This window comes from Sorex fumeus, unplaced genomic scaffold, assembly GCF_029834395.1.
Source record: "Sorex fumeus unplaced genomic scaffold, SorFum_2.1 ptg000115l, whole genome shotgun sequence".
In the NCBI taxonomy this organism is placed as follows: domain Eukaryota; kingdom Metazoa; phylum Chordata; class Mammalia; order Eulipotyphla; family Soricidae; genus Sorex; species Sorex fumeus.
In genome coordinates, this window is record NW_026606172.1 from 11,028,883 (window position 1) to 11,053,531 (window position 24,649).

Here is a 24,649-nt window from a genome sequence, read left to right on the forward strand (position 1 = left end):
ATGGGTACAATTCTGAGATCAAAATTTTAAATGAAGTTTTTTGATTAGTAATGTCTTCTTCTTTCTTGAAAACTAAATAGGGTTCTACTTTTTGTACTGACAATGAACAGTTTTATTAGCCATAAAACTACTCTTTTGTCTTGAAAGATTCTGTATGGATATCAGATAAAAGGAAAGGGAATGAGCTGTCATTTGTTTACACATTACAATAATTAATGAACAGAATAAAGGTAAAAAGGTAAAGGCCCTCCCGTTGATCGTCGATTTGCTCGAGCGGGCCCAGTAACGTCTCCATTGGAGACTTTGTTGTTACTGTGTCTGGCATATCGAATACTCTCGGTAGCTTGCCGGGCTCTCCGAGAGGGGCGGAGGAATCAAACTCGGGTCGGCCATGTTGGCCGGGTGTAAGGCGAACGCCCTACCCGCTGTGCTATCTCTCCAGCCCAATGAACAGAATATTTTTTATATTTTACACAATATAAGATAAACTTTTTAAAACTAGTAAATTGAAATAGAATTATTGAGACCTTGGGGTGGATGCCAAGAAGTGGAATTGCTGGGTCATACAGAAACTCAATTAGTTTTATGGAAATGTCCATAATATTTTCTAAAATATTTGAACCAGTGGACATTCCCATCAGCAGTGGATGAAGGTTCCTTTTCCCCACATCCACACTAACACAGTTTTTTTTTTTAGATGTGTATCGCTGGTGTGAGATATTTTTTAATATGCATTTATCAAACGATGATAAGTGATACAGAGCATTTTTTTCTTATACCTTTCAGTCATCTGCATGTATTTTTTGAGGAAGTTTCTATTTGTTACTTTCTCTTTCATTTTTTTTTGAAGCCATGTCTGGCTCTTCTCAGGGCTTACTCCTGACTGTGTTCAGGAATTACTCCTGGTGGGGCTTAGGGAACCATATGCAATAGAGTATCAAATCAGGGATGGCCCTATACAAAGAAAGCACCTTATCCTTGTACTTTCTCTCTTATTCCTCTACCCATTTTTTTTTTGTGATGGGTCAATTGTTTTTCTTTTTGTTGTGTTTATATATATATATACATATGCATATATATGTATATATGTATCGTATCTTAACACATTGTCAGATTAGGGGTGGGCAAATATTTTCTCCCAAAATGTGGCAAACTTTTCTGGATATCTTCCCCCTGCTCTCCTCTGGCCGGTCATCATTTCTTTTACAGTGTAGAAATTTCAGAATTCGAAGTAGTCTTATTTTTAAAAATCTTTACTTTCTTTTGCTTGGCCAAAGGCATCGAATCATTGAAGACTTCTCTAGATTCAGTGTAATGAAGTATTTTGTCTATGTATTCCTCAATATAATTTTCAGTTCTACTTCAGACCAATATGGGGGTGTTTAAAATGACTTTCACATATGATGTGAGATTATAGTTTGAGTTAATTCTTTTTATTTTCTCACGTGGCTGACCAGTTTTCTCAGTAGCATTTGTTGAAGAGACTTTTCTTGCTCTACTTCATGGACTTGACTCCAGTGTTGAAGATTAATTATTTTCATACCGGGAGATATGTCTGTAGGACTCTCAGTTCTTTTCTGAAAAGATACATGTGCTTTTATGTTCATTGCAGCACAATTTACAATAGCCAAAATATGGAAACAACTCAGTTTCTAATAACAGTAGCTGGAGAGAGAAACTATGTCATATATACACAGTGAACTCCTACTTGACTTTGGACAAGATGAAATCATGCAGTTTGCCTTCATGTGGCTGAATCTGGAGAATATCATGCTGAGTGAGGTTAGTCAGGAAAGGTCCAAGCATAACATAATCTCTCTCATATGTAGCACTGTAGCACTGTCCTCCCATTGTTCATCGATTTGCTCCAGTGGACACTAGTAACATCTCCATTGTGAGACTTGTTGTTACTGTTTCTGGCATATCAAATACGTCACGGGTAGCATGCCAGGCTTTGTTGTGCAGGCGAGATACTCTCGGTAGCTTGCTGGGCTCTCCAGGAGGGGCGGAGGAATCGAACCCGGGCCGGCTGTGTACAGGGTGAATGCCCTACCCACTGTGTTATCACTCTAGCCCCCCAATGTAGGATATAAAGAAATACAGTAAAGGATAGCAAATGTCAGATACAATAGAACCTGATTTAAAACACTGAGTTTAGCACAGCAGGGTTCCGTGTGACAGGATAGGATGAGAGAACCTGAAACAGCTTGAAGGGAAGTAGACACTCTGGAGGATGGTAACTTGTTGGAAAGTTTTGAGCATGAAACTCTACCATGAATAGTTTTGTAAATCACAGTGCCTAAATGAAATAAAATTAGAATGCATGGAAGTGAGAAAGCTGGTTAAAATTTTCTGAAAACCATTAATAACCTGGGTCTTGTTAAAATAGGAATTGTGTTCTCAAAATTTGTTTTGTCTAAACTATATAATGGACTAACATACCAAAATATAGGGGCTGGAGTGATAGCACAGTTGGTAGGGCATTTGCCTTGCTTGCGGCTGACCTGGATTCTATGCCCAGCATCCCATATGATCCCCAGGGCACAGCCAGGAGTAATTCCTGAGTGCAAAGCCAGGAGTAACCCCTTTGCATCACCTGGTATGACCCAAAAAGCAAAGTAAATAAAATTGTTTTTTTAGAAAAGTACCAAAATACCAATGGCAATAAATGAGCCGTAATGCATCTCAATTGCAATTGAGAAAGACTATCACTGTCACTGTCACTGCCCTCTCATTGTTAATCTCCTTCCCTCCCTCCCTCCCTCCCTCTATCCGTTCCTCCCTCTCCCTCCTTTTCTCCCTTCCGTCCTTCTTGACTGCCTGCTTTCTTTCTTTCTTTCTTTCTTTCTTTCTTTCTTTCTTTCTTTCTTTCTTTCTTTCTTTCTTTCTTTCTTTCCTTCCCTCAAGGTCTTCTGGGGTAAAAATGATCATTTTATGATTACTTACATATAAATTTTCAAATTCTAATAAGGAAGATAGGACCTAATGTTAAGTGAAAGTATGTTTGAACTGTCACTGTCCTCCCATTGTTCATCGATTTGTTCGAGCAGGCCCAGTAAAATTGTGAGACTTGTTACTATGATTGGCATATTGAATACGTCACGGATAGCTTGCCAGTCTTTGCTGTGCAGGTGAGACTCTCTCTGTAGCTTGCCGTGCTCTCAGAGAGGGGCGGAGTAATCAAACTCAGGTTGGGTGGGTTGGCCGCGTGCAGTCAAACACCCTACCAGCTCTGCTATCGCTCCAACCCATGTTTGAACAAGTTTTTTTTAATTTAATTTGTTTTTCTAAAACCATACCCAGCGATTTTTAGGACTTACTCCTGATTCTGCACTCAAGGATCAATCACTTCTGGTGGTGTTCAGGGAGCCATATGGGGTGCTAGGGATTGAACTGGATTGGCCCTGTGCAGTGCAAGTGCCCATCTGCTGTACTGTCTGTCTCTATGACCCAGGGTTTTTTTTAGACACCATGATTTGAATATAATTTAATTTTTTATTTTTTGCTTATGAAGGACAGAGTCAGACCAGGGTATCCCTATTGAATGCCATTTCCTCCCTTTCTTACTCCCTAACATATGTTGTTTTACTTTCCTACATCAAATGACCCTATTCACTAGAGCTTTCTCTTACAAAAATTGCAGAGCCTCGTAAAGTCATGAATCTGTTTTGGAATGAGAATTTCCTTACCTTCTCCTTAGTTTAAAATAGACCACATGAGGGGCTGGAGCAATAGCACAGCAGGTACGGCATTTGCTTTGCACGCAGCCAATCCAGGTTCGATTCATACCATCCCATATGTTCCTGTGAGCACCGACAGAAATGATTCCTGAGTGAAAAACCAGGAGTAACCCCTGAGCATTGCTGGGTGTGACCCAAAAAGCACAATATGTATATATATACATATATATGTATATATATATCACATGAATCTATGTAGTCGCTTTACAATAAGACAATTCTTTGAGTCCCGCTATAGTAGCACTGTAGCACTGTCTTTTGTTCATCGATTTGCCATTTGTATTATACCCAATACTTTATCTTTGCAGACTTTGTGAGAACAGGTACTTTTTTAGTATACAATTTTTGTAAATAGGTATAGTAAGGCAGCAACTAGTATGTTCATTGAATCACTTCTGACAATGACAATATTCATGAGTGTTTATAGAAATAATATTCTTTGCCTAGCACTAGTTCATGCAAATGATTTTATATGTTTGGGGGCATCTGTTTCCTTAATTCAAAATTTATGCTCCAAGTATCTTGGAATCATTTAAAAAATCCCTGTACCGCATTTAAAAGAAATCTTAATGAAATGTTTTGGGACAAGAAGACTATGAGAGGAAAATGAAAAGTACCACAGTGATGATAGATAGTGAATTCATTCTTAATGAAGAGAGGAAATATTGGAAATGAGAAATGCTAGTTGTTTGGAGACTGATCAAACACAAGGGCTGGATGTGAATAATCAATAAGATCTAATCAATGTGAAAGGGCCTATCATAGAAAATATATTAAACTGTGAGCAATGAAATGAACTCTGCTTCTGTTCTCATACTGCAGAATATTTATGTCCATCCAGAAACCAAGTAAGCTTTTCGCATTTCTGTGATAATTCCCATAGTTTTTTTCAGTGATGTCTAATAAGATGGCAGCTTACATTTGGCATTCTCTGCTTATAATTCCTGAAGTATATGAACTCATATTGATTGACCACTTGGTACAGTTATGTTGAGTTTTATGTAATTGTTCATATGGAGAACACTGAAATCTGCCTAAAATGATGAGCTAATTTAATTTATTATGATTTACACATGATAGAGAGATGAAACAAATTTTCTAATCTTAGAGTTAATGGCAGTATATTCAGAGAGAGATGATTTTACAAAAGGATTCATTCTTTTAATGTTTTAGCCTTTTAAAATAGTTGTTCACATATATAAATTATACAATGCTAGCCCGATACTTGTGTTGCTAAGGCTTGGTGCTTTTCATTTATGTTCAGTGCTTGCTTGTTTCTGAATAGTGGGCTTCAATTAATTTCACTTGTGCTATACAATTTACACTAAATTTTCAAAAATAAGTTATTTAAAAATACAACTTTTATAATTTAGAATTATTGAACAGTTTTGTTTTCCTGGGCCTAAATAGATTAAAATAAGATTTTTTTCCCCCTCTAGAGGAACAAATGATGGAATCCGTGTAATTTTGCATTTCAGATCTGGTCTTATACAGTACATTTGTTCTGTACTTGAGGGATAAGTTGCTATAAAACTGTACTTAAATCCAACATAAATTTCCAATATACCACATAGAGCTTTAAAGTTGTTTAATTTTCACATAAAATCAAACATATTACAAACAATACATGTATTAATTATATGTATAGGTCAAAACTGTAGAAGTGCAATTAATGCAATAAATAATACAAGGGCATGATTGGCATTCAGTATGAGGAAACCAGCTCTTTTTTTTGCTGTAAACCATAGTTACCTATGTTTTCAGTTACTTCGTTGACCAGATACATATTTTTTATACATATTTGATCTTCATTCAAAGCTCCTAACTCAGAGCTTCCCCAAATCTTGGTATTTTTAAACTGTTCATAGTAATAGAATTTATCATTAGCTTAGTGAAAGGAGGTTACTTTCTTTTTTGTGGAGGGTGCACATCTGACTGTGGTCGGGGTTTACTTCTTACTCTGTATGCAGGAAGTACTCCTGGTGGGATCCAGAGGACCTGATGGGGTATTGGAGATTAAACCTAGCTTGACCATATGCAAGGCAAGCTCAATACTTGCTGTACTATACCTCCAAACCCAAGGGAGGTGAATTTGTTGGTTTTCTGGAACACCAATCCTGTGAGTAGACAGTTGATTCCATTAGTTTTACTTCCAGTGCTCTAAGAAGGGCACAGGGCTGTAGATTGAGCTCAATCTCCAGTGTCCAGGGACTTAATGAACCTTTCCTAAGAAATGGAGCCTTCGTAAAAAATAAACCAAAAGGTGGGGTTTGGAGAGCTTCTTGCTTGGTGAATGTTTGGATTTTGGGCAAGTCTAGAGTATGGGGAAGCTTTTTGGTTGGTGAACATTTGGAGGGAGTTTAGGAAAGGTGCACCTGGAGGGGGTGGGCAAACTGTGCCCTTTCCTGGATATTTCTCGGCTGCTTTTTAATAGTATCTTTGTAGTCAAGTGACCAGTGTTGATTTAGTACAGGGCTTAAATTTTTCCACTTGTGGCTCCTTCTCATCAGAGAATGTTTACTCCAACTCTGGGTATGTGGGTATCTAAAATACTTATATAAATTAAACAATTTCCTGATAATTAATTAATGAGATTTATTTTAAAACAAACTGTCTTGAAGTTACTCATGTGGACTTGTGACTCAGAATTTAAGAGGACATGTGTTTTCTGAATTCTCTGTGCTGTTTGAGCAAGTTAATCACATCTGAGGGTGAGTCATGAGAACTCTGATTTTGAGACACTTGATCAGAATCAGAGGTGAGAATCTTGCAATTGACATCTGAAGTGGACAGTGTTTCAGTGAAAAGAGTATTTACTGTGGAATTTGATACAGTTTCTGAAAAAAGCTAGTGTGGGAACTGAGTTGAATTCCCGGATACCCTGCAAATTGTTATTGTGGGATACTCATTAATCACACCTCCCTTGCAGTTGGGTAAGAAAAGTCTTAAACACTTTCAACTTAACAGTTTTTGGATCTGACATTTTCTTCATGCCCCAATCTGTAAACTTGTTTGTTTTTTATAATAAAAAAAAGTTTCTCTTTTCTATTATTGTCACAACCAATCAAAAATAGATCTGATTCTATCTCTGTAGAATTTCTTGAATATTTTTCATGATGTGTTTAACTTGCTCGAGTGTTTAACTTGGCCATTAATGATTCATTTGCTTTATTTCAGAAGATTTTGGTTCATAGAGAAGAGCACAAGAACACGGGGCAAGAAGTTGCAAGTTTTTTGTTATCCTTGGGGCAGTAGAAGTTACCTATTTGATGTTACATGTCATTCCTTTGTTCATTTGCTCATTATATACATATTTAAATGAGGTACCTAATAAAGATTTTTGAAGATACCTTTAAAATCTAAAAAAATCTAGTACAGTTTTATACCATTATTTTTTATCTTATACTGTTGGTTGCTTAAGTAATTAGCACTTGAAAAAAGCAAATAGTAAATTCAAAACTTCTCAGCATGTTTTCCTTTTCTTCATTAATTAATTAGTGTTGTGCAAACTTACATTTCTTTGGCTTGCCAGTCTATTTAGAGGCTCCTCAAATCCTCTAGAATCAACCGTTGTTATTTTCATTGTACTTGTTTGTTTCTACCTACAAATATCTAATCTAGTCACATTCTAGAAAGCCCCATTTTCTATTTGCCTTTCCACATACATTTTCTTCATCAAATGGCTTCAGTTTCTTAGTTATTGATATAATTTTATGATTAGAAACCTATTTCTTTTTTTTTTTTTTGGGTCACACCGACGATGCTCAGGGGTTACTCCTGGCTCATGCACTCAGGAATTGCTCCTGGCGGTGCTCGGGAGACCATATGGGATGCTGGGAATCGAACCTGTGTCGGCCATGTTGGCTGCATGCAAGGCAAATGCCCTACCCACTGTGCTATCGCTCCAGCCCCTAGAAACCTATTTCAAACAGTTTTACATATGACATTATTATCTATGATTCTCTTATTTTCTCTACTTAAATCACAATAGTGAATATATATATATATACTTATATATAAACACACATATACTTACATATATGTAGATATAACATAACCCTACATCTGTACACAGATACACATCGACATTCTGGTCCATACACATGAAAGCAATTTTGCTTTCTATTTGTGATAAGCATCCTGAAATTTGTAAACAAGAAGGAACTTTAAAGATCATCATCATTCAATATTATTACTTTATGCAGGAAAACTGAATTAAGAAAAGTTTTAGCTTCAGAGGACTATAATCAGGTCTGAGGCTGCAAAACACCAGGTCTTGATTGCCACAAAATGTATTATCTGCACTTTGGAAAAGTGGATATAAAAATATTAGCAGCTGAATAATACCTAATTAATTACAGTATATTTTCATGAGTTATTGCTCTCATCTCCCAAAGATAACTCTTTTACTTTGATGTGTTCAAATTGTTAGAGATTATAGTTTGAATTAAACAAGATCAATTTGAGTATTCAGTATATCTAAGTTCCTATTTTAAGCACTTCTTTTGCTGTACTGCTTGCTCTCATTTAATCCTTGCCTCACAGTCTTGGGAGGTGTAGCTAGTGTAGTTCTTCCTAGTTTTCATTTAATAAAGTGGACGTGGCTTAGATTAAGTCTCTTGTCCAATGTCATAATTGACTAAAACAATAATCAAGCTGAAATGTTTACCTCCCACTCTATCCTCTGCAATATACTGATTTCATGTGGAACTTGGGGGATCTGTAGTAATCAGCTTACTCAAATCCTATTTTAAATGTGTGGAATCTTGGTGATTTGGCCACATGCTGATTGAGAGAAACAAACTATCTAAATTTAGCTAAAAATGCATAGAATATAGATAAAATAAATAAATATGGGAAATAGCATCCTGAATAAATAGATGCCCTGTTTTCGGCTGATTTTGCCTGCTTGCATTTTGGATTTAAATGCCAGTGTATGTATTTAACCCAGAAAAAATTCACATTCTTTGCAGAATATGATTTTTTCAGAGAGTGATACTTTTATTAGGTTGAATTCCTGTAAGGGATATGATATAGACATTGGTGTTTCTTCTTCTGGTCATAAATACTATCTAAACATATTTTGGGTTTTGTTTATTTGGCGGGCCTCCCGAGCAGTTCTCAGGAACCTGGGGACTGCTCCCAGTGATACTGATTTATATTCAGCTTGCCAGATGGTATCATACTGGAGACCAAGAACATGGGGTTTTGTGGACTCTTTGGTGCCAGGGAGCTCCCGAACTACCTGGTGATTTTCAAGGACCTCTGAGGAAATACCTTTTGGTACCAGTGTTTGAATTCTGGTTCCAGTGCATTCAAAACATGTAAGGAATGGATGAGCTATCTATCTTAGTTCAAGTGTTATTATTATTATTATTTTTTTTCTTGAAGCTCTTTAATTCATCCATTAATTCGATGAATTTATCCTTAATATAGATACTAGATTGCATTCTTCTTCTAAACCTTAGTATATATTTGTAATGTAAACCTTTTTGAGCATTAATTTTGACAGGGTTTATTCATTAAAAGCATTAATGCTTTTAATGCTCGCTTCAAGAAATGGATAGCATTCTTTCTGTAATTCTGCTAGATAAAACTTTATTTTCAAATAATGATCAAACCACATAATTTTTAGTAACTATAAAAATCTGTAGTCTCTGATCTGTGGTTTTTCAAAATCCAAATGCTATTAAACTTCTGGCATATTTTTCTGACATATTTTTGTTCTAAGTTTGAGAGCTCTATAAGGGAATTGGAGCAACTTCCATTTTATTATTGTGGATCATGATATTTTTCATAGATTTAACTGTGCTCTTTAGGCAATTAAAATCATAAGGCTAAAGTAAACACATAATTTAAAGATTTTTTGTTAAAATTATTTCATTTCAGTAACTCAATAAATTGTGTGTTTGAATAATCATTTATGTATCAAACCCATATATTTGTCGTAGTGGAGCTTTATCTCCCTCTTTTGGAAATCCAAGGCATGGCATTTTGATTGGTATTAAATTGTTTACAGACTTTCAGTACACCTAATTTTCTAGCAGCAAGCTGTGAAACAGAGATGAGGAAATAGTTTTCTTTGGAAATGCCTTCCGTTGGAATTTCATATGTTAAATAAGAAATTGCTATATATGGATGCACAAATATGTTAGCTTGGCTTGAGAACTACAGGCCATTTGAGGTTTTGTTTTAAGTTTTTTAGAAATCTTTATTTCACAAAACTTTCTATTTTATTTAAAAAACACTAAGTTTTCCTCTCTGGTAATTATTAAATCTCTACCATGATGTCTGATGAAAAATAGAATTTAAAGCAAGAAATCTGGAAATAAAACAGCAGAACAGCTCGTTTCTTAATTTTAGCATTCTGACCTCTGTGCTCTTCCATCATGCCCCGACTGTTTTAGTGTTTTTAGGGTATTATTTGATTCTATCTAGGCTGTTTCTGATCTGTTGCTGTTTTTTAAAAATATCTTGCCCTCTCTGTTTCTCTGTGTCTTTTTTTATTTCTAATTTTAAAAAAATCTCATTCTATTCTTACTGCTTTCTAGTTTCTTCTAATTTTCTGACCATAGCATTCAAATCTCAAAATATATATTAGTGAAATCTACTCTAGTACAGTAATACCTTTAAGTTGGAGACTAGCATTTGTTCTGGCTGAGCTCTCTACCCTAATATGACTGTTATTGAAAGAAAATAAAATATAACACGTATCTTTACTATGTATCATATTGGTATATTTACATTAAAGGCTAAATAATATTATAATTATTCTGTGATCTTTTCAGGACTACTGTTTTTCACATTTTCCTTTTTTTATTCCCAGGCTGTTGGCCTCTATACATTAGAAGTGCTTAAAATTTATCCTGTGAATTATTCAACAGTATTGCTTTCCTTACTGATATGGCCATATGATTGTATATGCTTTATAACTTGTCAGGCACAATATAAAAAATTCTTTCAGACTTAAAGATTTTCAACTCACCATTACATTGTACTAAGAAATATGCTTAAGTGTACTATAAAAGGAGGCTAATTTTGAGTCAGTAGGCTGTTTAACAATAAACACCTACATCATTTTGGTGGCTTTTCTCTATTTTAACTTTCATAATTACATTTGGAACTTAATTATTTAATCAGTCTTATTCAGAGATTAAAATATGACTTAAGTCTATAGAATGCAGAAGAATTTAGTACAATAATAGATGTGAATATCTAATAATTGCATAAACATATATGCATAGCTTTTATGAAACATGGTCTGACCATGGGACAGTGGTGAATGGGATCTTAAACATTAGTGGAGGGATTAGTTTAGCATCATTGTAAATATAGATCATTGATTTCCAAGTTGTACTATAATAAATTATAATAAATTATATTTAAAAAAGTAAACCCATGGTTCTGACCTACCTTTGAATTTGAAGAAAAAGTCCCTCTCAGAATAGACCTTAGTTATTTCCTATATACAATAATTTAAGGACATAGTGAAAATAAGTGTCCCTCTGTGACTCCACCTTCTATCATTAAAGTAAGAGATCAGGGTCATAGTAGAGAGTAGGGTTCTTCCCTTGTATGTATCTGACCTGGGGTGTGATCCCCAACACCATATAAGTTTCCTGACCCCTTGCAGGAGTAATCCTCCTTAGCAGAGAGCAGGGATAAGCTGTGAGCACAGCTGATGTGCCCTATTTATTTTTTAATAGCAAAAACAGATAGTGGCTTTTGTAGGTTTTCTTTGTAAATGTCACTGACATTTGCATATTTATCACAGGCTAGCTTTGTTTTATTTTTTGATAAATATCTTTACTTTTTTTATAAATATCTTTAGTTTTTGGGGTCATTGATTATGATTTCATTGACTTAATATTACATATGTAGATGGTTAGCTTGAGATGCTTGACGTGTAATTTTGAAATAATACTCTATAGTATATCACATTGGCTATTAAAGTAAGTTATTTTTACCATTTTTTGTTTATGTGAATACCCTCAACTTTCTTTCGAATCGTTCTGTGAAGTCTCACTTCAAAGTACTTAGAAACCTAAAAACATAATTTTTGGTAAGTAGTTAATTATATTGTGGATGCTTTTAACAAATATTTGGTTGATGATTTAAGCAGTTTAAGCTTATCCTATATATAATGTATATATGTGTGTAACCACACTTTACTTGGTGTTCCCTGCTCTATCTGAGCTGCCTTTCCCCCCAGCATGTGCTGCCCGCTTCCAACCCATGGAGCAGACCTGGTACTTACCTCAACTATTCTTGGGTGTTCATCTCCCATTCTGTTACTTTATATTACCCAGATGAGCGCAGTCTTTATGTCTGTCCCTCTCTGACTCATTTCACTTAGCATGATACTTTCCATGAGTGGACGGAAGCGGGGCAAGCAAGGACAAGCCTACTCAGATCGGGGCTGAGCATCCTCCACCCAGATCCTCCGAATTCCAGTAGGCGGGGTTCACACCCACCAACTGGCCCCCTGGTGCCGTATAATCCCATCAACGGCCAAGACTCAGAGACTATAAAAACCAGCTCCCGGAACCGCACGGCCGCATTTGTGGCCATGCGACATCTTATTATAACATCTTATTATCTCATTCCTACTTTGTACAAACTGGCAGGCTACTGAATGTAACCTGCCCACACGGCAGAGTCTGGCAAACTCCCCGTGGCGTACCCAGTATGCCAAATACCAGTAACAATGATGGGTCTCATTCTCCTAAAGAGCCTTGAATATAGCACTTTCTTAAAAAATCTCAGGGCTAGGATGAAGGAGACGTTATTGGGGCCTGCTCGAGGCAATCGACGAATAACAGGATGGTCGTGATTCGTATATACATACGTATATATATATATATATATGTATATATATGTATATATATGTATATATATATATATAAAATCTTAAAACAACTGTAAGCTGTCTGATAAACTGAGCCATATTCCTAGCCACACAATTACTATTGAGATAAAAATGCATTTTCAATTTTGATGCCCAAAGTAACTTAACTATCTCAAAAATTTGTATTTTTAGGCTAAATGTTGTTTTGTTTCTAAGGCTTTTTGATTGCTTTAAGCAAGATTTGGACATATATACAGAGGTTTTTTTTATGCTGCTGGTTTTATTTATTTTTTTTCATGTCTCCTAGGACATTTCTGTTTTTATCCATTTAATTTGAAATCACTGTTGTCTTTCAGTTCCCTAAGATACCAATAGAAGTTCTATCTCTGACTTCACCTTGTATTAGACTTCTGATTCCTATTCTTTTCTCGAACTTACTTTGACTCTTCACTAGCTTCTACTCCAAATTTGTTGGATTCTTCTAAAGTCATGTCCTAGGTTAAGTCAAAGAATCTTCCTCTTATTTTTCATGATGAAAACTATTTCCAACCCCCATTTAGATGTTAAAATTCCTCCTCCTCTGTCTCTTCTAGACTCTAGGATTATAGGACCCCTCGGATTCCTATATATTGCCAAAATTATTTTTCTGTTCATAAAATTTAGAATGCAAACTTTTAAATGAACTGATTTTTCTCATAGGAAACACCTTTTGTTACTGATTTTTCTCAGAAAAAGGTGATAATATGTGTAGGGAGGAACAAATGGAAAATATATTGTGAGCTCATTAATTGTGGGATAGCAATTACTTTTTAAAATTTCTCTATTCTGTCCTCTGAAGATAATGATGTTATAAAAATATTCAAGGTTATTAGGGAGAAAAATAAATAAAAATGCCTTGGGACTAGAGCTATAGTACATCATGGAGGGAGCTTTCCTTGCATGAGGCATACCTAGGTTTGATCCCCAGCACCCTATATGATCCCCCAACCTCTCTAGGAGTGATCCCTGCGTACAGAACCAGAACTGTGCTGTGAATTCTGCCAGGTGGATCCCCAAGTATAAAGAAAAAATAAAATAATTGATCTTACATGACTTGCTGCATCTACTAGTATCTTCCAGATATTTCAGATTTACCTGGGTAAATCTCCTGTGCAAAAACCTAGCTGCAGGGAAGTATGAAAATATGAGTTTAAGCTTTCTGCCCTTTTTGATAACTGCAAAGAGTGCCAGACATAGTCTGCTTTACTGAAGAGACAGTATCTTTCAGAACTTTTTACATAAAACATACAATTGAGCTTGATTTTAGGTGTAATTTACAAATGGAATTCATACCAATATGAAATTGAAGTAAAGATCATCCCTGTATTGGTTTTCAAAGTAGCATTGGTGTGGCAGGGAGTATGGTTGGAGTGGTGTGAGCATAGACCTTGTTTGTCTGAGGTTCTAATTTGATCTTCAGTATCATTAGGTGTGAGCTCCATGTTCTGTGAGCACTGGCCAGGTGTGGTTCCCAAAAAGTAACAACACACAAAAGTGGCAGTGATAAATGCTTTGTTGAGAAATTATTTCAAGTACATCAATTGTGAAAGTTCACAGAAAAGTATTTAGAACTCTAGGATAGGATCAGAAACATGATTCAACCGACTGTATTAATGCATTTCTAAGAAAAGGGGCAAATTTTGACAAGTAAATGATATGAAGACAGAGACATGGGTACCAGAGCTCTAATGGGCAAATTTCAGAGGCAGCTAGTGATTGAAATAGGTTTATGTTTATAAAGCAGTTGAGAATATTCATCTGGTAGAAAGAGTCCATTGGTATTCAGCTGCTATTCATGAACTGGTTGGTGGTAGGTCTACAGAAATTACCTTCTAGGCCTTGTAACATAAGGTTCATTTGGCCTGTGTACCGTGACTTTTTGTATAATAACTTTTGTTTTTGCTGACTGCTAGGAAATTTTATGGGCTCCAAGCTACCATTATACCCTAGTTATAGGATTATACCCTAGTTGCTCCTTTTTCTGTTTTGTTTTGAAACCAGAACTGGTAGTGGTTAGGGTTGATTCTTGGGTTTGTGTTCAGGACCCTGTCCTGCTGCGGTCTGGGGGACCCTGATAAGTACCACAGATTATATATAGTTAACATGGGATGGCCATAGATCCCAGTTTCTTAACCTGTGTTGCATCAACATAATGGGATCTCATAACTTTGTAAATTTATTTAATGTATGTTTTAGATTTATTATCAGCATGTGTGGTTTGCATACCTATTTGATTTTCTGGTGTCAGGAAATCAAATTTTTTTTTTTTTTTAGTCCTGAATTGAAACATTTAAGAGATCATGAGAGGAAAACCTTAAGAATCCCTGGAGCAGACTACAATGAATTAAAAGAATTGCAAAACACTTATAAAAAAAGAAAAAAGTAAAGAAAAATTAAAAAATGATATCAAGATAAATGTCATTGCAAAGATATTATTATTTATCATTATGCTTTTTAAAAGCATATTTTTTGTAATTCTGGTAATAATTTTCTTCCCTTCATGATAGTTTTTGTTTTCAATAAAAATATACTCTTTCATTATTAGGACATTGGTCCTTTTATCTGTTTTTGTTTTTGCATTCTTGACTCTGATGTTTTTAGCCCTAGATGGACCGCAGGATGAGAATCAAGGTGTATGGTCAGGTTCTTGGTGGTGGATAGAAATAAGAAGATTATTATTTTAAAATATGTTTATCAAGTTGTTCTCATTGCAGACTCAGGATTAAAAAATTCTGCCAAAGACTCAGATTTCCTTCCTCCCTCCCTCCCTCCCTCCTCCCTCCCTCCCTCCCTCCCTCCCTTCCTTCCTTCCTTCCTTCCTTCCTTCCTTCCTTCCTTCCTTCCTTCCTTCCTTCCTTCCTTCCTCAGTAGTGCTTATTTCTAAATGTGTCACCATTCAACATAAAAAAATGAACAAACATTATTAGCCACTATTTAACTCCCAGTGTTAGGAATAAAGCATTTTTTTTCTATTTGTGTTTTAAGTTTTATAGAGATGAATTACAGGCATTTTGAAAATTAGATTGTTCATTGTTCATTACTATTTTACAATTTTTTTGTGAGCATTGATGCCAGAGTTATTTTACATATTTTAACCAAACTTGTAGGGGGCCATTCCTGGTATTACAAAACATTTTCTACCTATCTTATGATCTCTAGTTATTTTTCCTTCAATGTGAGCATTTTATGTTTATTTGTACATTAAATGTTAACTCACTTTAAGAACTTGAATGTGAACTCACTTTTCTTGAGGGCTATGTTTCTTTAAATACAAATATGCATTCAGTTTTCTTCTACGTTGTATTGTAGGACATCATTTTTGTAATAGGACTTTTTATTTAGTATTTATTATTTTAATACTTTGTCAGATAAGGGAAGAAAGCCGCATTTTGTGACTGTTCAGGTAGGAATTATTTTGGGTTATGTTTTATGAATGTATTTGCATTTTGGCCAGATATGCCTTCAAACTATAATGAATAAAGGTATACTTATAAGGTATAACCTTTTTCTCTTGGTAAAGTACACATATATAATCTTTTTTGTGATTTAAATATTTACATTTAAGCTGAATTCTTTTAGTGAGTAGCACAGTTAAATGTATGTTAAATGTCAACATTAATGTTAAACCCTGTTCAGTGAAAAGTTTTTATTTATTTTTAATTTTTACTTTTATTTTACCCTTCAGTCTGGTTGTTCCAATATAGCATGTTACTATGCCAATAACCGTAAATTTTCATGATTGACTCAGTATGTCTCTGATAGATAAAGACTCAGGAGCAGACTATATTATTTTTGGAGGGATGGGGTCATTTTGTTTGAATGAGTCACCCTTAATTTCTGTGTCTCATCATTTGCATATCCTTGATTACCTAGAGGCAAGCATAGCATTCCATGATGTTTGCTACATTGATCACATTGCCAATGTTTTCCTCTTTCTACAGATAACTGCTCACAATTAGAAATCTCAGCTCAGATTTGCTGTCTTGGTCCTTTGCTATTTGTTTAATAATGCAAAACACTTTGCACTAAGATGTTTTAAAGTAAATAGTTCTCTTGTGAGGACTCCTGTTCTTTACCACTACTTCCCATCATTACCGGCTCTACCTGCAGTGTCGGAGTCCATGATCAAAAGTTCCAATTCTGTCCTTGTTCTTCATTTTTGCCTGTAAGAATGCTATTAAAATGACAAGAAATTATGAAATTTCATGTCTTGATTACATTTCTATTTCTAGTCACTATATATTCCATAAGATACCTGTGTTTCACACTAGTTCATGGGTAAACTATTCCCCTAATAGGATTCATTCCCATTAATAGTTCTTTGTCACTGCTGTATGTCTTCTGTGATAGAAAAGAGAAGAAAGACAGAAAGATCATTTTGCAGTCTTTATTATGATATTTCAATTTATAAAAGTTTTTACACATGCAGGAATTTTTTATTAGTAACTTTTTATTTAATAGTAAATACTCATATTGTTGGGATTATTAATCACATGCATCAAATATATGTGTATGTTTTCTCAAAAGAACTTTTAATTTTAGAATTATATTTTGTATCTAGTCACTGAAATTTCTGAGATTCTTCTATAGGTTCAGTTACTTCTGTTTTACTCCCATACTTTTAACATTGCTTTGTTTCAGTAGCACTTTGATTGCATAAGAATGATACTCTTTTCTTCAAATAATTTCTTTTATCAACATGTAGACTATAGTAATTACACTTAATAAATTCAATATTTAAAAGAGGACTTTAACATATTATTTATGATGGTACCTCTTCATACTTGCACTTCTGAAAATGCTTTTTAGATTTTTTTTATTGGCATTATACCAGATTATAACTTTGTTTACTTAATAGAATTCTAGCCTTCACTGCACATGGATGAGTCTCTTTGAAGCACACTTTTTCAGTAATGAAAACTCACTGATTTTTTCCCCTTTTCATGGCTTTTTTCTTTTATTACTCTATTGATCTTTCAATATCTTAGAAGTTTAAATCCTATATTTTTATATCATGTGTAATTCATTTGTTTTCTAGGCTAAGACACCTAATCAATCTTTACCCGATTACAACATTTCAGCATTGTTCCTATTCTTTTCACTTAGGAGTAGTTATTCTCACTTGCTCAGGGATATCGTTTTCAATGCCTGCTTCCTAAATCTTACATAATCCCTTTGGATTTTGTCTTTTTGTAGTGACCTCACTTTATAAGGTTTTTGTTCAGGTAATGTACTTGAAATGAAGCAAACACTTTATCAGTTCTACTTAGTTGTTTCTTTATTTCTTCAAAGATTTGCCTCAGTGAGAAGACAAGGGAGTAAAAAATATTAAAGTTGTAATTCTTCTTAACTAGACTAGACAAATGGGGAACAAGGGTGGAAACTGTTGGGAGTAATACTCCTTTCTATAGGTAAGGGTTGATCTGTCTTTCTGAATCATTCTAAATAAAGACCTACTTTTAGAATGATTACTAAATGATTACAACTGAGCCTTATTTAATTCTTTTTGATAATAATCCTTTAGTTTTCCTCCCATGTGTAAATATTACAAAAATGAATGTTTCTATCTCTGTAATTCTACAAATAATGTTAAATCAGGAGTAGCATTGCTGTATTATGCCTCAAAAATTGTCTTGTTTTGTCCTGCACAATGATGTCTTTCATGCCAGATTTTTATATAGTGAAATACTCATTTTCGTCACACTGGAGATTTGTATTTCACAGATAATATGCTTAATATTTTAGGTCTTTAAAAAATCATTGACCTTTTTGATAGAGACACCTCTTAACTTTTTCTACTCAAGTTGTTATTTGATTTAGCCTTGAAACAATTATTTATTATTAGAGAAAAAGAAACCTGAATCATGATGGCATGCTTAAAGATATCTCATCTAGAAGTAAAATAAGGCATGGCACTGAACATTCTGGAGTATTTGCTTTCAAAGTTCAAGTGATTTTCTTATCTCTTCCCAGTTAAGCTAGTAACAGTAATATCACCTTTTCTCATTATTTGTATAATGTTCACTGTGGCATAACAGGAGATCACGTGGGTTTAATTTAGTCATTTAGCCTCTGTACCACCTTTCAGAATGCACAGCAATTCTATAATTGCATAGAAATTCATAAACTTAAATACTTAGTCTTGGTCACACCCACCACCTGGCCCCCTGGCGCCGTGTAATCCCATCAGCGGCCAAGACTCAGAGACTATAAAATCCAGATCCCGGATGAGAACAGTGCAGTCTCTGCCCCCGCGCCTGGGTGTTCCTTCCCGGAGTCCCTTGGAGGGGAGTGGGTTGAGCTTTCCTCCCCGCCCCGACCAGGGCTACGGCAGCCGAAGACCTCCAGGACCAGCCACCACCATGCTGAGACCACTCTCCGCACACATGAAGGTACTGGCAGAGGGACAATACCACGCGGGTTCCGGGGCCGAGACCTCCAAGCCTACTCGAATTGGAGTCGAGCATCTTCCACCCAGATCCTCCAAATTCCAGTAGGCGGGGGTCACACCCACCACCTGGCCCCCTGGCGCCGTGTAATCCCATCAGCGGCCAAGACTCAGAGACTATAAAATCCAAATCGCGGCAAATGCGGCCGCGCGACATCTTAACAAAACTTTTTTTTTATGACATCTTATTGTCTTATTCCTACTTTGGACAAACTTGCAGGCTATCGAATGTAGCCTGCCCATAGGGCAGAGTCTGGCAAACTTCCCATGGCGTACCAAATATGCCAAATACCAGTAACAATGATGGGTCTCATTCTCCTAAATAGCCTTGAATATAATCTCAGGGCTAGGATGAAAGAGACGTTACTGGGGCCTGCTCGAGGCAATCGACGAATAACAGGATGATGAAATGAAAAAAATGAAAAAAAATGACTTTGTGCATTTATAGGATGATGATAAGATTATATATGCATGTATATGAATTATATATATCTGTATATATGGATTATATATGTACATATTCACAAAAATGGAAGTTTCCTCTCTCTTTCTTCCTCTTCTCGCTCCTCCCTCTCTCCTCCCTCTCTTTTTCCCCTCTCCTTCTTCTCTCCTTCCTCTCTCCTCTCTTCCTCTTCCTCTACCTGGCTCTGTACTTGAGGATACTCCTGGGTCTTAGTTCTCAGGGTACCATATGTGGTGCTAGGGAACAAGCCAGGATGGGGAGCATTGATGGCAAGAACTTTACACCTGTACTATCTGTCTGATTCCATATAATTACAAAAATTTTTCTCGAAAACTTTAATAAAATTTAACAGATAATTTTAACAAATAAACTTAGTTTTATTTACTGTTAGCAGATTAATAGATAAAATATAGATAGATAAATAGATATGGAATATCTTTCTTTTTCTCTCCATGGTCCTTGACGAATTACTGAGAGTTCCTTTTAAAAAAAATTATAATGATGCATGTTGCCAAAATTAGTATTGTAAAGTGTCACAGTATTTTAGTCTTATAGTACAGTATGTGTAACACTTTTTTATTTAATAGTACCAATTGAGTTTCTTTTACTAGTCTTTGTTAAGATTTTTTACTATTGAAAGACCAGTCAAGCTACTTCTTTCTTTTCAACACATGCCTATTTTTTATTTGTTAGTTTGTTTTTGGTACAAAACCAGCCATGCTCAGGGATTACTCCTGGCTCAGCACTCAGTAATCATTCCTGGCGGGCTGGGGGAAGGATATTGGGTGCAAGGACTGAACTCTGGTCAGCTGTGTGTTCAAGGGGTGACTTCTATTGTACAGCTCGTTGGCTCCTTATGTGCTACTTTGAGATTGTAAATTCATTAATAAAATGTATTAACTCATCTAATTTTTTAACTGAATCTGAACTCAAGGAATCAGAAATCTTAGATACAGTTTTCCCTTATCACAAGCAAATTAAAAATTTTATGAGCAAAATTTCACCGAGAAAGTTTGTATTCTTTACTCACTGGCATACCTCTCCTTAGATTCATTATAATACTTTTAGCCAGTTCATATAACATTTCGGGAACAGCAAATCAAAAGCAAGTTGATGTCACAATTCTAGGACTTTAGGCAACTATATTGATTATGAAAGTCTAAACTATTATAACAAAGTTACTTTCAAAATTCAGAGGCCTGGAGAACAGATAAATTAATTTATCTTTCATGTAATGATCACAGAAAAGTGTTCCAGATTTGGACAGAAGCCTTGCTCACGTACCATCCAGGGACCTGTTCTATTATTCTATTTTGAGTAGGAGGAATGGGATATTAAAAGATTTCACCCTAAGGTAGTATACCAATGATAAAAATGATCATTAGGAAAGAGAGAAACAGAACTATGGAAACAAAATTTTGATGTTATTCAGTGGACGATCAAATAATCCTTTGGTAGGTGTAGAATTTGATTTTACCTTCCTCCAAGCATATAAATTAACTTGCTATAACTTGCTATTGCTCCCTATATCTGGCAGATAACATCAGGCATCTGTGTTAGAAACACAGCATAGAAAACAGTGTAAGTACTATGTTGGCATGGATTCTTCTTATCTCCAGTTCCCTAAGAAGGGACTATATGGTCCAGATAGATGTTACTTACAAAATTATTTTGCACCACAGCTGAGGACGCAGCAGCTTTGGGATCTCCTCTTTCACAGCAAGCAATGGGTGAGCATTTTCTCTAAGGAAGATGTCCTCTCATTTTTTTCAAGACTCCTTTCTTCAAACACAGCCCTGAGAGATGGGTTTTGGCAGGACCTTGTTTTTTTAGTGCACTAAGCAGTTCTTTCTGACACTTTTCTAAAACTCATGTATGGGAAACCCATGGTTCCTTCCACCAATCATGACTCAGTAACCTCGAGACATTGGTGGGGCAAGGAGGTGGTACAAAAGACTGGAACTCATTGTGTCCCCAAAACACATGAGTCAAAATATATTCATGAATACAGAACTTGACTTGTGCACAGCCAGCCCAGGTTTGTTCCCCCATATCCCATGTGGTCACTTGAGCCCACCAGGCATGATTCCTGAGTACAGAGCCAGGAGTACTCCCGGAGCACCACTAGGTGTGGCCCCCAAATCCAAGCAAACAGACAAATAAAAAGTAAGATCTAAAAGTTTCTTGCTTAAAAGAAAAGCAAGATTTAAAAGACTGCGGAAATTACATTCAGAATGAGGAAACTTTATGTTCTTAGAGTCTCAAATACTCTCTCTCCCAATAGATACCTTTGAAATAATTATTAGTTTATAATCATTATTTAAGATGGTTGAAGAGCCATTTGTGTTTGAGAGAAAAGATGGATGGATTAGGCAGAGTGCTATTTATTGAAAAGTGACTAATAATATTTTATTTCCTTGTAGTATACTCCAAGTTGATGAATAAGTAAAAAAATCTCTACTCAGATGTAACATTCTGGAAATTCATAAGGCTCATATCTTTGGGGATAAAATACTCCTTATACAGGTTGATATATTTATGATTTTTTCCGGTGATTATTATGAGGATCATAACACTTGACTATGATTTGTTTCAATAAATGGGAGACAATAGAAGGAAAAAAATCCAGTCAGTGTAAATTTGTCATTTTTTTTTACCTCATTCTGCATCATTTATCATGATTTTCTTTGTTAGTGCCTAAAATAAGTGCTATGAAAGCCTGTTAAAATAATAAAAGAAAAATTATGTCAGAAGTTCTATAGCTGAGCTTTTGGCTTAGCTACTTGGTGACTTTGGAACTTTCAACAATTCACTAATCTCACTTAATACTTAGGCTATAAAGAGTCTCCAGAATGAAGTCAGATATGATTATGAAAGTGCTTAATACGCTTTAAAGCATTATACATATATTACCAATAATTACCTATTATTAATTACAAGAATTATGCACACTTGAACTACTTTCTACAAAAAGAGATTGCAGGGTTGGAGGTAGAGTACAGAGGGTAAGGCACTTTCTTTACTTGTGCTGACCCAGGTTCGATTCCCAGCAATCTGAACAGAACAAAGTGTGCTCTGAACACAGCAAGAATAAGCTGTGAGCAAAGCAAGGTCTATGTCCCTCAAAAAAAAAAATTGATTGCAGAATGTATTCTCTCAATATTGAAAGCATAACAAGAACTCTAAGTCTACTTCTTTTATTTTAAGCAGGGAGGACATGAAAATTTACTCACTTTTGTATTTAAATATGCTGACCATTTCAAAAATTCTATATTCAATACTCACGATCACAGTCATGATCATACTGTTGTTTGTCGATTGGCTCGAGCAGGCACCAGTAACGTCTCCTTCGTCCCAGTCCTGAGATTTTAAAAAGTGCCATATTCAAGGTTCTTTCAGGGTTAGGAGAATGAGATCCATCATTGTTACTGGTATTTGGCGTATTGGGTACGCCAAAGGGAGTTTGCCAGACTCTGCTGTGTGGGCAGGTTACATTCAGTAGCCTGCCAGTTTGTCCAAAGTAAGAATGAGATAATAAGATGTCGTGCTTCTGGGAGCTGGGTTTTATAGTCTCTGAGTCTTGTCTGTTGATGGAATTACACAGCACTGGGGGGCAGTTGGTGTGACCCCCACTTACTGGAAGACGGAGGATCTGGTGGAGGATGCTCAGCCCCAATCCGAGCAGAATTGGAGATCTCAGCCCCGGGACCTGCATGCCTTTGTTCCTCTGCTGGTACCTTTATGCGTGTGAAGAATGGTGTCAGCACGGTTGTGGCTGGTTCAGGAGGTCTTCAGCTGCTGGAGCTCTGCTCGGGGCGGGGAGGGAAATTCAACTGACATTCATTACTAGGTTTGAAATATCAGTTCTAGGGTTAGAGACAGTATAGAGGATAATGTGCTTGCCTTTCAAGAGGCTAACATTCTTGACATCTATATATGGTCCCAGAACAGGGTCAGGAGTAGACCATGAATACCATCTCCTGTGTCCCAGTGTCACCCCCTACATCCACTCAAAGACAAATAAAATGTTCAATCCAACCAAAAACTTTATTTTCATTCCATTTCTCATTTTTCATTAGAACACCAATAGTGATGTTACTGTCATATGCAGGCATGGGGGTTTAAGTGCAAAATGTTTGGTTTTTGATGGCAGTGATCAAATCAAGGACTACAGGCATGTAAAACATACTCGAACTGAGCCATACCCTTAGCCAAAAGTTATTTGATATATACGGTAAAGCATTCTTCAAGTAGGGTATACCTGAGATGGAGAAGAAACTATTCTCCTGTTAGTTTGTGTTTTTGTTTGTGTGTACACATTGTAAGCATTCATCCAGACCCATTTTTCTTCTGTAACACTATAGCACTGTCTTCCCATTGTTCATCGATTTGCTCGAGCAGGCCCGGTAACATCTCCATTGTGAGACTTGTTGTTACTGTGTTTGTCATATTGAATACGTCACAGGTAGCTTGCCAGGCTTTGCCGTGTGGGCGAGATATTCTCTGTAGCTTGCTGGGCTCTCTGAGAGGGGCGGAGGAATCGAACCCAGGTCAGCCAGGCTGACCATGTGCAAAGCAAATGCTCTCCGCTGTATGCTTTGGAGCAACATGGTGATAAAATTCAGTTTTATTTGTTTTTTTATTTTTTGGCATAACAGTATTGTTTTATCCAGTTGTTAAAAGTTTTGTTAATAACTTTCAAATATTTTTATTTTTTGAACACTTCATATTTCTTGTAATTCATCACTCTAAACATTGGTTTTCATGGATGGAAATGGCAAGCACTGCACCACTGTCTTCCCGTTATTCATCGATTTCCTCTAGTGGGTACCAGTAACATCTCCATTGTGAGACTTGTTGTAACTCTTTTTGGCATATCAAATATGCCACGGGTAACTTGCCAGGCTCTGCAGTGCAGGTGGGATACTCTTGGTAGCTTACCAGGGGGCTCTCCGAGAGGGTCGGCCACGTGCATGGCAAACGCCCTGCCCTCTGTGCTATGGCTCCAGCCCATATTCTTAGGATTGATCTTTAACTTCTTTGTGTTCTGCTTCCCGTATGCATTAATGACCCATTTCCCCTCACTAAAACCTGTGAATTGTAAAAAGTCA

General features: G+C 36.0%; 1 protein-coding gene across 1 annotated transcript in view; it reads left to right on the forward strand.

Annotated features, from left to right (window-relative positions):
• Window positions 1-24,649, forward strand: part of GBE1 (1,4-alpha-glucan branching enzyme 1) — a 334,927-nt gene that overhangs the window by 136,474 nt on the left and 173,804 nt on the right. The gene's annotated exons all lie outside the window — the stretch shown is intronic.